The sequence below is a fragment of the Limulus polyphemus genome, unplaced genomic scaffold, assembly GCF_000517525.1.
Source record: "Limulus polyphemus unplaced genomic scaffold, Limulus_polyphemus-2.1.2 Scaffold557, whole genome shotgun sequence".
Lineage (NCBI taxonomy): Eukaryota > Metazoa > Arthropoda > Merostomata > Xiphosura > Limulidae > Limulus > Limulus polyphemus.
In genome coordinates, this window is record NW_013666167.1 from 82,366 (window position 1) to 100,084 (window position 17,719).

The window sequence follows — 17,719 nt, forward strand, 5'->3', positions numbered from 1 at the left end:
GTACTTGTAAAATAATAGTCATATCACAAACATTGTACTCGTAAAATAGTAGACACATTACAAATATTGTACTTATAAAATAGTAATGATATTACATTGTACTTGTAAAATAGTAGACACATGATCAACAAATGATCAAATCTCCCGGTGGGAGAGCGGTATTTCTACGGAATTACAGCGTTAAAATCAGGGGTTCGGTTCCCCGCGGTGGGCAGAGCAGATAGCCCAATGTGGCTTTGCTATAAGATAAACAAACAAACAAACAAAAAATGATCAAACTTGAAAACAAAGTAGAGACGCTGTTTTTCCAAGGCAGAACGCAGGTTCAAAATACATCTGAACGGATACGCATTTGAGATAATGAGAAATTAAACTATTTTTCTTTATAACATTCAGGTGTAACTACTTACCTTTTGAGTTTATTTGTGTGTAATGCAAGCAAATCTCTTCTTATTTTAGAGAGAAAGGTAAATGGTTGTAAACTTAATATATAATTCCTATTTATCATGTTTGGTAGAAGACTGACCTAAATAATTATAACATTTATTATTATAATAAATCAGAAAATTAAACCTTTACAACTTTCTTTCTGATAGTAAGTCTGGATAGTATTCAAAATGTAATCATCCTCTTTATAATGATGAAATAACCACACACACACACACACACACACAAGAAAAAGAAATGAAAATATCCTACTTTTCTGTTTTTGTCACAATCGAAACAAGTTTTCTCCTGGAAATATTCCAGAAAATATTTCCACGGTATAGCTGTTTAACATATACAGTGAACGCTTGTGCAAATATTAATAGTAAGTGCTGCTGTTCAAACTCTTTAGGTAATACATTAAAAATAAAACACTTCCCTTGAAACACTTCAACTAGCAAAACTGGTGAATAGATATTTAAAACAATCTCACTCCAGAGAATAAACTTACATCACAGAAAGAAAGACGGTAAATAAATCGTGAAAATTACTTCATAAGTTCATTGTCATATTACCATTTTTAGTAATCTAAGCTTCACTGAAATTTCTAAGAAAAAGAAAGAAAATAGTTAATGTTCAGCAGAACACTAAGAACATTGTTTAAGAATTATATATTCTTATCGTGAAAATATTTGAACTTATTTAAATATCATGAAAGATATATTTGTTACCCGAAAAAATATTAGTTTACAAATAAATTTGCTACAGCTGCCTGTGTGTAAAAATTCTTGGCTTACAAATATACCGACCGACCCCAAACTAGTTGGGATTAAGGTCATATATACAAAACGACTTTTTTTGAGAAATAACGTTTGAAATTCTAATGTGTAAATCCCTATATTTTATCCTACACTATTTATACTTGACAAAAAAAGGTTTATAAAGCAAATGTATACATATAAAATCTATACATATAAGATCTTATGTTCTTCAGTACCTCCAAAGTACTACTAATATAATAAAATATTTTAAAGAAGTATAAAAGCATTTCATACATAAATGATCTTATATTTGATTTTTTACTTGATCGATATATCTATACAGTAACAAATTGGACTATATTTCGCTGTGCGACTAGACTGGAGTAGGTGTAGGTCATAATGAGACAAGGCATTTTGTTGAACATCTGGTTCATATAAAAGATGTTTACTCGAAACGATGTTCCCGTGTTGTCACGGTCTTTGAAAAACAATTGTTTTATACGAGTGTAATAAACTGCTACATTTTGGTCTTGGAAGAATCTTTGTCAATCAGGATGGAAATGTAGCATCGTGAGATGCATATCATTGACAATAAAGCTCAGGTACAATCTGGATGCTATTCGTCATTACAAAAGAGTCAAAGGACCCAACGGCTGCAAAAACGAACATTACCCATACTACTACACTCCCTATAACATTCGTCATATGGTTACCTGCATATCTGTAGCAAAAACAAATGATCAGACTCCATCATATGCTCTCCTCCATTCATCCGATGTTCACAGTTTGTAACTGAATCGTCGCTGAAGCTACACTTGCCCATGTTCATGTGGATGAGCTTCGTTTGGACCATTTGTCGATTACCACATGGCAGTTTTTATAATGTCCTTCACACGTATGGTAGATTTAGAAACAGTTGAATTCTGACCAGTCTTGAAGGATCGGTCAACTTCGACAATATGACGTCTGTCACGCATCACGTGTCTGCTCGTTCTCTCTTTTCATCTCCACTGTTGATAACACATCGCTTTGAAAGCTTACTAAAAGAAATCATTTTTGATAAAGACGTTCACACGAGGCAAGTACCTACTGTCACGCCCCTTTCATTGTCCATATGCAAAATAAGCTGATCATCCAATGTGTGAAATGATTTATAAATACAGAGATGTAATCATATCATTCTGATATGCAACAAATGAAAGGAATGTTCTATAGATGTGTAAAAGGGTCCTAATAATAATGGTCCGTCAGTGTGTATATATAGATATAAATTTATATGTGTGTAAATACAGGTATGTTTGTTTGTTGAATGTCGCGGAAAAATACTTGAAAGCAACCTGGTCTATCCTTCCATAATTTAGAGGTAATAAACTAGAAGGAAGACAGCTAAACAACACCACCCACCCCAACCCTTTTGATTAGTGCGATTGACCGTAACATTAAAACGCCTTCACCGTTGAAAGAGCGAGCATGTTTGGTGACCCACAGATTACGACTAGACGTTCTAAACATTAGGCCTAATCACATTTTAGTCCCCAATTGTTAATGCTTGAATCCCAGTAATCATTCTTAAAATGGTTTCGGGAATATATCCAATGAGATGTTACACCAAAATGATTAGTTAATCTTGAACAGCACTATTTATTATTTTGAATTTTGTGAGCAAATTAATAATAAAACTTTCTGAAAGCTAAATAATGCTCTTTGTCTGACTGTAAATAATTGGTTGCTACAACCAAACTGTTTCAGTTAAGACTTAAGAGTAAATGAAAAAAACATGAGACGACACTTGGAATTTCGATTGACAAAAAATAGATATCGACAACAAGCAACATAGTCGTTTGTACTACAAATATATTTTGTTTTTATACCAAATAAAAATAGAAGTACATCGTATATGTGTGATACTAGTTGAGGCGCGGGAGTTTTAGAAAAATGTGCAGAAATAGAATCGGATAGTGCCCTAGTACTCTCTTCGTAGGGATGGCACGTATTAAAGCCCGTATTAAAGCACGTATTAAAGCAATACCAAAATACTTTTTTCTCTACAGGTAATCAGAAGCTAGATATGAAGAGCTACATGGCACAGTGGCTCTATCTCCGGTGTATATGCCGCTTTTCAGCTATCCAGAACGTTCCAATGTTGAAAACAGGCGAACAGCCAAAACCGAGCTTTTATATTCCCGTTCATCACCATCTTTCTTCAACAGGCCAAGCGCCTAGCTAGTTCTAGCAGTAACTATAATTTTATTATCATTTGATAGAGAAAGGCAGTCTTCACGATCTTTGACTACCTATTTTATTATTATTCTTTGCAAAATTTATAAAGCTTTATAATACACTCTATAACTTAGTAACCCATGTAAGCCATCTTTTTTTAAAAGTAAACAAGTATTAGAAAAACGTATCGCTAAATTAAAAAGCTATGTAGGGCTGGCTACTAAACTTGCAAAAAAAGGAACTAAACAAGATAGGGATAGAAGTGGACATATCCTTTGATCGGCTAATGATCGCATATCAGACTAAGCTGTCTCGACTTTACATGGAGAATAAAATCCCTACATTACTGGTTTCCTCGCTGGCAAAACAAATAGAACCAGAATTTCCAGTCGTAATATGTTACTCTATTGTAAAATAGTCATAAAAATAGTATTCTGAAGTTAACTAAAGGAAAGGTATAATGATTAAAGCTGAGGTTCTATTCAAACATCAAGCTTTCGATAGACAAAGTGGAGAAGCCAGTAATGTAGGGGATTTTAATCTCCACGTAAAATCGAGACCGTCTTGTATGCTATGTGATCATTAGCCGGATCAAGTGATATGTTCACTTCTTTCCCTATCTTGTTTGGTTCCTTTTTTTTGAAATTCTGTAGTCAGACCAACATAGCTTTGTATTCAGCGATATTTTTCCCTAATACTTGTTAAAAAATATTAACTCAGGACATGTGAACTACTGCAGTAATACTTTTTTACTATTCAAAAGCTGCACAAAGCTATCTGAGTATGTTGTCCGTAATTTTGAACTGACAGGCTAGACAGAGGGCATATTATTAACAGCGCCCACCCTCAACCCTCGGGCTACTCTAATTGAATTAGGGGATTTGATCGTCACACTATTAACGCAACCATGAATGCAAAATGAAAAGCGCGATTCTGCAGTAACGTAACGCGAATAATGAACCATCACATTCAGAGTCCTGCACATTAACTTCTGAACTACATCTGGTTCTGCAGTAACGCATCAACAAATATATAATAAATTTAAGTAAACCCACATTTAAAAAATATATCAGCTCACAAAATCTATTCACAAAGACTAATATATTGTTTATGAAGTGAGTTTTAATAAAATTTGTATATATATTTTTTTACCTGGAAATAAAGATATGAAAAGGTTATTAAAACAAAAGATATAGCATAAGTCGCTGGTAATAAATTATTATGTTTCAAAAGCATTATGCAAATATTCAGTCTTCCTACGCCCCATCCTACTGGCTCAGCATGAGATTGAGGACTTATAACGCTAAAATATGAGATTCAATCCATTCCATGGGTATATTGTGAAGCTTACAGTCTCATAAGTTCTAAGACTTTAGCCGATAATTAATTTCTATATATTCCTTTAGAGCTTTATAACGTTTTATTACTCGAGAAACTGTTAACAGTACAAAGTAGAGTGAATAGAAAGCATAATATTAAAATCTGGGTTAGTGACTGAGAACAAACAGGTAGTTTAAGTTATGCCAGGGAAAAGTAGTCTTAGTTGAAGCCAGGCATGGTAAGTCAGTAACCTTTTGAGCTAGTAGGTTCACTGCTTGCAATTTATAAAGCAGGTATTATATGAATTCTTTGAAGAAACTGGCGAACTTCCCGGAGGCTCTTCAGATTCTTCACCTCATTTTTCAGTACACTCGAAACTGAAGCTCAACACGACATGTCCTTTCTTAGAGTGTGGAAGGGGGCCATATAAAAAAGACAGAAGAAAGAAAAGGCTTAAGGCTAAGCTATGCAAACCAAGATTTCCTTTAAAAAACAAAACAAAAAACGGCTGTTTCTTTTTATTTAATAAACATACAATTTAAAATATTTTAATCAAATACAAAATAAAGAACTTGCTCCTATATATAATTTTAAAAGCACCCGCTTTTCAATGGGTATGAGAGTCTCTTAATAGGTGAGAGAAACATCTGCAATTGGACATTTATTTGGTGTAATGCAAATGTAAATAATTTTTATATATCCTAATGCCATGTAAATAACCACAAATTTCGAGTAAACAATAGTTCGACATAATGTAGGGAAAAGAAGAATTATTTCCTGGTTGAGGGTTGTTTTATTATTCATCATTTGCTTTGTGTAAGTCAGAAAATAAATCCAATTAAAATGTTTTCTCCAATTTAGTCAAACAAACCTTATATTTCCCTCATTTAGTTGTGAGTTTGCTAAAACTAAAAAAAAAGAAAGATATAATTTGGATCTTCTTGAAATAAATTTCTTGTTCTGTGTTATGTTTGCTTCATTGTTAAAGAATTATATTGTATCAAAATTACCTGATTCAAGCCAAGCTCATGAACAAGGTTATGCGTACTCAATCCATATTAATGAGCAAAAATCGAAGTAACTTGCAGCGATTGTGAACAATCCCACTGCTTATGAGAAATTTGAGGTTTGATTGTTGGAAACTGAACCAATGCTATGTAATAAAAGCGAGAAATCACACATTGTAGCAGTTGTGGTCGTGATAGCTTATGGTTTAGTAATGGCCATGATACTTGATGATACACGATAAGAGTCAACACTGTAACGCAGCATTCACTTTTATTTAACGATCAGATAGGGATTTTGCTAACAAGAGTAAGAAAAATGTTACTTATGTGTAAATTAATATTAAAGTATATTTACAGTATAATAGAATAAAAAACATGAAAAAAGTTGTGCGATAAAAAACATGACTTGAACAGTAGCGTTTATAAGATTTTTTATTGGGGGTTCAAAGAGTTAGTTTGGGGAGCAGAAGGAGCCGTCATGTGTTTTTACTACAAGATAAAATAAAAATTCCCCCTTTAAGAATTGAAAGAAGCTTACAAGACTGACATTTTCAATCCTGTTCATTGCTGTGAGATAAAATGTTATTATTGAATCTGTGACCTTCGACCTTTAATTATTCCTTTATCTGATAAAAATTTGATTAATAAGCTAACCATTCGTTATTGGCTGCATAATGCCCATAAAATGACCAATCGTCTACATTGCAGTGGTGTTTCCAAGATTTTTTTCAGTGTGTGTGTGAGGGAGGGGGCAGAATGCAGGAAAAAGTGAAAAAGTTACTTTGGGGGCAAAAGGGGACAAGTGTTATGAAATAAAAAGAAGTGGGTTTTTGTTTTAAAGAAGTTTCTATTTATTCTTTTTAAGTATCCAACAAGCCAAAATTACCTGAGGCGGTGGTCTGGTGCTCTTTCAAACTACCATTAAACCCACCCTCTAGATCTCAACTGGAGACACTTCTTTTGGTACAAGTTATTTAATACGACTATCCTGCCTATTCAAAATAATAATAATAATAACACTTTCACGTCATTGGGAGTCACAATGTAGGGAGAATATGAAAATCTTAAAAGATTAAATCCTGACTACTCTAATGGACACGACCCTTGGCTTGAACTAACTCGATTGCTTCAGATGAATAAAATTTGAAGTAATTACCTAGTTTTCTATATTTCATTGATGAACACATTTTTTTTTTGGACTGGTCAAACTAAAAAAATAAAAAGAGTGATCTGAAATTTGATAGTGATAATAATATAAATCTTGATAGTGGTCACTAGACTCGTCTTGGGAGTAAATAATTTTAAAATGTTAAGTTTAAGTTTACTAGGACTATATGAAAAATCGCCTTATCTTGGGGACCGACTGGTCTACACTTGACAATACGCTACCATTAATTGGGTCATAGTGCGACATCTACGTATTTTTGCAATATCAATAATATTCTATTAAACGTGTAAATTGCAAGTGTTTGATAACACAAAATTACACTTTTCCTTTTCTCTAATAGTTTTGTGTAGCTATAAGATGACTTTAGATACAATTTAATGTCTTATTTTTAATTTTGTTGATAGATAATGCCTATAGAGTTATAAAATGTTCGAAACTTACATTTTCATCTTAACTAGTAGAAAAACAAAATACAGTGTGTACAATAACAATACGTATTAAGATTAACGTATGCATTAAAATAATAGCTGTCGTGTAAAACTAGACAAGTAGCACACATTAAAAATCAATAGAGCTATTGTTTAGCAAACGAAACCGTTTCCACGTAGCAAAACCATGTGTCTCCACGCCCTAGCAGAACACATGTAACGCTACTGCGTGTCGCTCGAAAAGAACGGGTTTGAAAATTTTTACCTGAACTTAGTACAACTGGGCATCAACAAGATCCGACCAGTGTGACTGAAGTCTACTGACTTTCTAATCTAAATGGATATCTCAGTTTCTAAAATGTCTGTTGAAATTTGTAAAATGCATTATTATTGTGAACAAGCTGGAGTACCAGGCCATTGGATGGGGAAATAAAAACTCGTTTGTAATGAGGGATAGGAAATTGTGCTTCTGCTGTTCTTTTTTTTTTTTGTTTTTTTTCTTAACATAATAAACATTAAAAGTATAATAAAATACACAAAGGTACCAATACTTAAAATAAAGACATACTGTTTTCAAGAATTCTAACAATAGTGGTTACATAGTTTATTCTAATGCTGAGGGATATACAACATTGGTAGTTTTTCCGAAATTAGAAATAACCTTTCTCATGTCATCCTATATCACTGTGTCAAGTTTGGTGGTGAGTGATCAAGAAATGTGGAAACGTATAAGGAACAGATAAACACATACACACGTTTATTTATATAGACAAGCAGATTCTACCATGTAACATCAACTTCTGTGCTTTTAGAGTTCCTTTATTAACAATTATTTTGTTAAAACATAATACATTTCTCATTACTTGCTCAATTCAGTTTATCCAAGTACTTGTACAGATGCAGCTATTTTTACAACAGTTAAAGTTCGTATTGATTTATGAATTATTACTTTAGAATATCTGCACTGTGCTGTTTAGTTTTTGGGGCCGAGCGTGGCCCAGTGGTTAGGGTGCTAGCCTATGGATCGGCGGGTCCAATGTTCGCGTCGCGTTACCACAAAAAAAAATCGCAAACTGCACTTTGGGTAGTGGGTACGTTATAATGGTGATGATCTAATCCTACTTTTTGGTCCAACAAGATTTGCCCAAATGTTTGCTGCTGATTACTGCCTGCTCTATGGTCTACGAATTCAAAATTAGGGACGGTTAGCGAAATAACTCTTGACTGTATTTGTTTTCGGACTGACCCAAGCTACCAGAAGACGAGGAACAACATGTACCATCGCATTTGTTTTTCTGGATGCGACTGTTCATCTAATCATTGAAGATGCTCACCATAACGTGTTGCTTCGAATGAGGCGCCATTCAAAACGTACTTCTCAACACCCGATTTACGCAAACTCATTTCTATTCAGTTCCATGAAGCAATAGTTACAAGCTTACTAAGATTCTTGGATTGCTTTTGTAAGACCGATATGGTAGTGATGATGATGACGATGAAAAATTCTTGAAATAAGGAGAAGTTTTCGTCGGGAAACGAGCCATTCCATAAATTCCATTATGTTGATCTGGCTGTAGAAAAGATATTCATTGTGGTGTTAGACCCCAAAACTGGCGTCATTAACGAACCTGGCTTTTTGTTTATACAGAATGGCGATGACATATTTTAGCTCGACGTGCTGTCTAAGGTGGTATCTGTCCTTAACTAAATCTGAAAGGTGTTGGATCTAATAAAGTTCTAAAAGTTCTTACTATACCTAAGAGGTGTCTATTTGATCCTGTTTGAACCCTTGGGGCCATCGAGTCCACCGAATTTTCGTTGCTCGAGAATATTTCTTCAGATTCCATTACACCAGCAAACGAATAGGTTTGTTAAAGATCCAATGAAATCTCTTTCTCTCTTCCTGCTGGTAAAAATAGTTCATCCATTTGCTCTCTATATATGGTGGAACAGGAGAAAAGAAATTAGAATAAAACATTACTTATTGGCATTAGACCTGAAAAATAAAAGTACCAGGTGAATATTTTGTCAGTAGATCATGTATTATATTAAAACCAAATTGAAAAAAATGCGTCTGAAATAACTTTTATCATTTTACAGCAAAAGTCACGTAACAGAGAAATAAAGAGAATAAACAAGGGCGGAAATTGTACGGTTTTCCGCTTTCTTCAAAGCCAGAATACTTGTTTATTTGTTCACCACCTTATGCACACAAAGGACTTAACGACCAGATCAGAGGCCCCTATAGTTCAGGTATAATCATCCTATATTTGAACTGCAGTCTAGAAGAAAATAAACAGTCGATGGTGCTCGCAGCCTAAAGTGGCTAATTCTAACCGAATAGTGAAATTATTGTCGTTCTTATAATGCACCCATAGCTGAGGAAAACAGACTCTGTGATCACTTTTTGTCAGTTACATTATAGACATTTTCTTTAAATCTAAATTTTCTTAATCAGAAAATATTTTCGTATTTGCCAAGTATTTGTTGATCATCTCGAACTTGGGACCCCCGAATCCCCAGTCCAGTATACTAAAAAAGTCAGGCCACACTTGGATCCAACCATTTTGTTAAATGTATATATATATATATATATAAAAGTGAAGCAAAGGTGACAATACAGTTGTTTCATTTAGAAAATAATTTAATTTCTAACGTCTCACTCTTAAACAAATTATAATGAATTGATTTAAATTGTTTGTGTAATATTTTCTTTCGTACCAACCATATAGGATATTTTCCAGCTTTTATAGTCAGTTAAGGCCCTCTAATCGGAGGTTCAAATAAAGAATTTCAATAAAGAAAAACTTCAATCTTAGCAAACGTTTGTAGAAATGTAAGTCACAGAAAAACTTCAGCAAAATCTGCCTGATAGGGTAGAGCCTGACCTTTAATATTGGAAAATACCATTACAACTTCAAACAGGTTTGCATTTGAAACCTTTTCTGTGCGTGACCTTCGTCCACTTGTGCCCGAGTGCTGGGGAGGGGGAATCCCGGGCTGTAACCCAATTCGTTGACAGAAAAGACTGCTTTCTATTCATGAATGTCGGCTGCTCTCTTCCCTGCAAGAAACTTGGTTAACTGTCTATTAGCAGCCAAGGTCCCAGACAGAGCAAGCAAGAAGCAAAGTTAAGAGGTGTTTACTTCAGTGACCTTACACGACCAAATTGAACTGAAACAAAACAGAAAGCTTCGAAAAAATCTACATATTAATTAATAGAGTAGAAAACACATGTTACCATGCTGTATCAATTTTATTTTTCCTTTACGTCCAAGCTGATTTGGGTGTCTCTAATTCTAAAACGACAAAAAATAAAACCTTAATTGTGTGTCACTCATTAAACAGTATACATCACCCTCTGTTAAATCAAACCATTAATCCAACAATACTAACCACTACAACAAAGGAAAATGATTACACAACTCACCTCCCCTTTAGGAAGGGTAGACTAACAGATTGTGCATGTTGAAACCAGAACAAAGAAAATTACACATAGTACAAAAACATAAGTCATTGAACAATGGAAATACATGATAAAATACCTTTTAATATATATCTATTGCAAGCAAATCAAAATCCCTTCAAAAATAGCATTTCAATTTTAAAAAAAACCTTTCTACAATGATAATGTACAGAAACAAAACATATCCTTTGATAAGGAAACAAAACATTTCATATAAAAAATACAGTGTATTATAACAATAAACTATTTAAAATACAGTGGGGAAAATGTATTGCATCACCCACTGTTGACACTTTTCTTTGGAATCATCATCTGTTTTGAGGCCTTTGTGCATGCAGGTGAAAATGTGTTTCGTAATGATGCAATTCTATCTAATTGTTACATCAGCAGGGTTATAGGCTATCTGTGTATTGCATCAGCCAGTTTTTGGCTATAAATAGAGGTTTTTTACTAAGAGTCAGTTTAGAAGCCTGTCTACTAAGGACTGCAATTTAACTCTACAGTAAAAAGCAATCATTGTTTCTTTGACAAGGCAAATTGCTGGAAATATTAAATGTAACCAGTCTACTGGGTGCAGAGATAAGGAGAGATTGGCTGTGTGGAGTGGCAAAAGGGAAGGGTAGGAAGAAAGCTTCTACCGTAGCTGATGATCATGTTCTGAAAAGTACAGCATACAGAATCGTCGATTGTCGTCAACAAATCTCAAAGGAGCATGACAGGAAACTTCAGGAGTCACTGTCACCACATGTACATCCAGTCTCAACTGTGTTCAGTTGGTTTCCCAATAAGAATGCCAAGAAAGAATCCCCTCCTCGGCAATAATATGAGGAAAATGAAACTCATGAGGGCCAAAGAGCATGCTGACTGGACTGAAGTAAGGTGGAGCAAAGTGATCTGTTCAGACAAATCAAAGTTCATCTGCATGGATCTGATGGAAAGAACTTCGTATAGTGTTGATGTGGAGAACATTTTCATCCAATGTGTTTGAATGCAACTGTGAAGCATCTGCACGGTCAGGTGATGTGGGGGTGCACATCTGGCCATGTTGTGGGATACTTGCATTTTGTTAAAGGCACTGTTAATGCTGACAAGTACATGGAGATTCTTAACTCCAGGGCAAAGTCAATAATTGAGGATCATTTCACTGGAGCTGATCAGTGCACATTCCAAAATGACTCTGCTCCATGCCACAGGACTAAGAAGGTTGTTAATATTCATGCACTCTATGCAGTAAATGTGTAATAAAAAGGAAATTTCACTGTATGTGTATTGAAAAGATATCTTGGGGTATAATTCATTGCTTCAGGTGAAGGACTATCTTCGAAAGGAGAGGTTTTAGACACTCTACTGGCCAGGCAATAGTCCATTTCTCAAACATATAAAAATTGCTGGAAGGTAATGAGTAAAGTTACAAAGTGCAAGATAAGAAACTGAGAAGCACCTTAAAACTGCAGGAAGCCCTAATCCATGTGTGATAACTTGGGTGTGAAAAAAAACTTCCTTTGTACTGTCATGGTCCTAGCCTGGAGTTGATGGAACTGTAGTCACCTTTCTGGTAATGGTGTCAGAAAGCAGTTCCTGTGGTACAACAGGTCTCTAGCCCAGAGTGGCCAAAGTGTGGTCGTCTTTCAAACCCCCATGGCTTACTGCACGTCTAGAGTATGATTTCCAATACAATAGAACATTGAACAATTCGTTAGTCGGCAACAACATAGTCAAAAGAGTTAAGAATTTGATTTTAAATAGGGTGACTCAAGACATACATTCTCTAATAAGTCAGAATATCTCGGTAAAAAGTGTGGGTTAAGATTATGATAGGTCAAGTCACATGAATCTTTTGCCCTAAAAGTGTGAGAGTTAGAAAAAATTTGCAATGAAACACAGTGTCTACATGCTTACATATGCTCATGCTTGACAAGCCTGTACATCATAATCCCTATTACATATGGATCCTTGGGTCTCAAGCTCAATATGAATTCATAGCTGCAGTCTCCATCACAATGGCACAAAACTATCCTGGTTCATCACTACATTCCCTCTACTACCACCTGTTTGTTACAATGACAGATCCCAGTTCTGTTAGAAAATAAATGGGGGTCTAGACTGCAAAATTGGGTACCCACACAAATGAACATGATAGATCAAATACCACTTGGGTGCTAACCTATTTCTTTTTTTCGATCATGGAAGTTCACCATTACCAACGTCTCACCTCACTAACTACTTCCTTCATCTACAAGCTAAGCACAGAGGAAAATAGCTATATTTCACACAAAGGTGTTACTTTTCGCTCCCAGTTTTCCTACCCAGTTCACAATTTTATGCACCAAGACTGACCTTCTGCTGTAAGAATGTTTAGACATCATTCAGAAAATTGGGTATTTTGGGAATATTTCACACTGTATGATCGATTTGTTTGTTTGTTTTTTAATTATGCACAAAGCTACACAAGGGCTATCTGTATTCTGCCCACCACGGGTATCGAAACCCGGTTTCTAGCGTTGAAAGTCCGCAGACATACCGCTGTGCCACTGGGGGGGCCTGTATGATCGAAAGTTCCATCATAGTCAAATATAACACAGAGTACTCTAAATTTACATTTGTTATGCCAATTACACTGCTTATGAATTTTACATTCCACATAAAAATTTCATCTCATTTCAATTTGATCAACTATAATGCTGCTGGTCAACAATCACTAAATACAGATCAAACTGTTTTCTGCAAATGTGGCGTTATCCCATTCTTATCTTTTTCTAGCAAATCCATTACCTGCTTAATATTTCAATGTGAAAACTGATACATTTTCACGACACTATTAATAAAAGAAACAGTCACACTATTTATTCAAATAGTGATTTAAAAGCTAGTGTCTACAATTAACTTCATAGCGCTATACAACATTCAGATCAAATTCATGCATTCTCCTTCAAAGGTCGCTCGCTGGTCATGTTCTTAGTGATTACTCATTTTCTGTTAAACAACGTTTACGCATGACTATGTGCAAAGTTTCATATCTATATATCACACACCTTGCACACATGTAATCACAAAAATATACTTACATACACATAAGTTTCCAACTTCCACACATTATCACACACACACACACACACACACACTAGTACCTTTCAACAAATTGTCCAGGGCTTGTATGCCATCACTCAGTAATCACTTCAGGCTTCTCTCGTAAACTATGTATCAGTAGTTATGGTTCGGTAATATGCTATCCCCTGCGAGCGATTAAACTCATTGTACTTTACAGGCCCTATAAAATAAATAATTACTCGCAGAATTAGCTGAACTAGACAATTCAGCCAAAATTATTGTTGCTACAGCTAATATTTGTTCTGTTGCTATCTTGTATATCAGAATTTACTATAGCTAACTTTGGCTAAATATGTTTGTGCACACTGAATGAGTCTTCACTGTCTGGAAAGACCACTAACGATGGACTTTAGGACTACTTATGCTGTTTGGAATTGGATTATCCCAGGATGTGGCCCAGTCCTTCACTGGCTTCTCCCACACACTGGTGAAATTTCTGCCTTGCCTCCACGATAGGCTCGCACAGTTTCAATATAGATCTCTCACTGGTGGACTCATGGTCCACCTTGGGTTGAAGAGTCTCGTGAAATGGGGAGCCTTTGGGTTGGAAGATTACAGAAGCCTTACACTCTGTCAAGCATTGACTCTGTTCTACGGAGCTGGCGAGCAACGAGATACTGGATGCATCTCGTCTACTGACCTTGCAAACTCGCGGGTTTTTCTATTTTGGCAACTTACGTCTCATTTTGGAGAGGGTCTCTACTGCCTTATGAGTTGTGGTCACCCATGAGGACTCACCAATCCACCTCCTGTCAGGTCAGCTTAGGTTGGTAGCTTTCTTCAGCCAATAGCACAACACATCCAATTCCCGGTTCAGTGACAGGCTAGCTGCCATTCTTCATGGATAATGTTGGAGAATGCCCACCATCTTAACTTCTGGCAAAAAAGCCCATATTGGTGGTCTCTGTCACACTAATACTCAATCGTTTGAGTTTCTGCACTGCCAAAGCTCAGTTTCAGAAGGATAACTTTATCAGGTCTTCTGAGTGCTCCAGGTGGCCCTCCTTCTCTGTCCCGAGCTCAAGGCAGTATGGAGATGGCTGTGAGGGACTTTTGCATCATTGGCAAAGTCTTATATCCGGAAGAGGAATTCATCTAGATCAAGCAAACCTTCCTACAAGCCGTTCTGCCTTAGACCTAGGCTCATTCCCCTTTAGCTCATACACTTATCTTCCTTTGGAGAGAGCCATTTCCTCATATGGTTAGACTAGGATACTCACTGAAATGTTCACAAGTCTAGTCATTCACTCTCTCAAAGAGAAAACAGACCTGTGCGATAATGCTACCATTGATTAAAGCACCAAAATTGCACATTCCCTACTAGTCTGTTGTATTTTCTGGCTCGCGAAGTTGTCTCATAGTATAGTCAGTTATAGCCCACTAACTAGAAATTCGAAGGATACCGAGCTGAAGCGTGTGTGTATCTGTTTATCTCTCTGATTTTTAAATTAATTTACCAGGAAGAGATAATCGAATCACGGAAGTTGTACACTAATAATGTTTATCAACACACAAAAATACAATCGCAGTTACTAACACACAAAAAAAACAGGGGCAAGTGAGTTTGTGATGAATGTATTGGACTGGCGAGAGAGATGTGAAAGTTTTTGTGTGTACCCCACTGTAAATAAAAATAAAACAAACATCCGAAACTTACTAAAAGTTAAACTTAAACTCAGACAAAACGCAAATCGTAGCAAAAGAATGCGAACAAATAAAAATCTTAATCTTGGTTTGAATTTCGCGCAAAGCTACACGAGGGTTATCTGCACTAGCTGTCTCTAATTTAGCAGTGTAAGACTAAAGGGAAGGCAGCTAGTCATCACCATCCACCGCCAACTCTTGAGCTACTCTTTTTCCAATGAATAGTGGTATTGACCGTAACTTTATAACGCCCTCACGGCTGAAAGGGCGAGCATGTTTGGCGTGACGGGGATTCAAACCCGCGACCCTCAGATTGTGAGTCGAGCGCCCTAACTATCTAGCTAAGCCGGGCTAATCTTAATCTTACCAAAATTCTTAAGAAAGTTCTCAGCAGAACCTGCTTAATAGGGGAAAGCCAAGCTCTTAATACTAGATAATATAATAAAAGAACGCTATTAAGAAGCGAAATTCACATGAACGACTTCCCACGTCCAAACTGAAGTAAAAAAAGTCAGATATTTCGAAGAAAATATATATTAACTAAAAGAGCAGAACATACATAGCACCGTCTTATGCCACACGTATAATACCAACTGTATAGTAACTTCTGCTCCACGCTGTATAGTTCCATTAGTTTATTGACAGGTACTTTGTTATAATATTTACATTGTTCTCAATTTAAACTGTTAACAATTCCTCTGTTTAGATACCTATCTCATTTCCTGTTGGTTTCTTAACATTTCTAATCTATGCATTGACTTATTTTGATAATTGTGTTATTTGTACAATTTTGTTTAGTTGTTGACAATTACTTCGTTGAAATATTTATACTATTTTTTTGTTTTCTAAAATAAATACTAATAATTTTTTGCACACTTCACATTGCTTTTTTAATGCTTAATTTAAAAAGATGTGTACACCACGCATTAGCTCATAAAAATGTATATATTTTGCTAATTCTACAGAACAGTTTTTGAATTTGTAATAAATTGCTCTGAAAATGGAAAATAACTCATAAAATAATATTAATCATTCACTTTCTCAGATACATTTTTTGCATATAGGCATCTGATGATCGGTCATGTGATCTGGGCCCGGCATGGCCAGGTGGTTAGGGCACTCGACTCGTAATCTGAGGGTCGCACGGCTGAAAGGGCGAGCATGTTTGGTGTGACGGGGATTCGAACCCCCACCCACTGCTAACTCTTGGGCTACTCTTTTACCAACGAATAGTGGGATTGACAGTCACATTATAACGCCCCCACGGCTGAAAGGGCGAGCATGTTTGGTGGGATGGGGAATCGAACCCGCGACCCGCAGATTGCGATTCGAGCACTCTAACCACCTAGCCATGCCGGGCCTACCTTGTTTATTTGACTGATGCTTTTAACATCTGATAATGCTCTGTCTTATTTATTTGGTTTTTACTTCACATGCAAGTTTGATACACCATGAAATTTCGACGTCTTTATTTTCTAAGTTTTATTATATAAATTTGACACAGAATGACAACAGTTCGTTCTAGAATTTAATTTAAATGCCAAAGTACTAGTGTCACTTGCCTCTTAGCCCCCAGTGGCATAGCGATATGTCTGCGGACTTACACCGCTAGAATCCGGGTTTCGATACCCGTGGTGGGCAGAGCACAGATAGCCCTTTGTGTAGCTTTGTGCTTAATTACAAACAAACAAACAAACTTACCATTTAACCCCCCAGTGGCATAGCGGTATGTCTGCGGACTTACACTGCTAGAATCCGGGTTTCGATACCCGTGGTGGGCAGGGCACAGATAGCCAAATGGATAGCTTTATGTTTAACTACAAGGAAACAAACTTACCTCTAGGTGGTACAACGAGAGGAGGAGAAGCTTCGCTTGCAGGTTTTGAAGTTGTCGTCGTGGTTTCTAATTCTATACGTACAAAATATTACGTTAGTCGACAAATGTGTTCCAGAACTTTTAAATGTATCAAATCATAAAAAGAAGACACTGTGGAGGATGAACTGAAAATTGTTTTAATAAAAACTTTAAAAAATCGCAAAGATATCACAACATTTTGGGAGTAACTTTTTTTTTCACGTGTTTAATGATTTACTTTCTAAACTCAATAGAGTTTTCTTTCTTACCAACAGTGAAGATTTTTAACTGTGATATTAGCTCGATATTAATAATG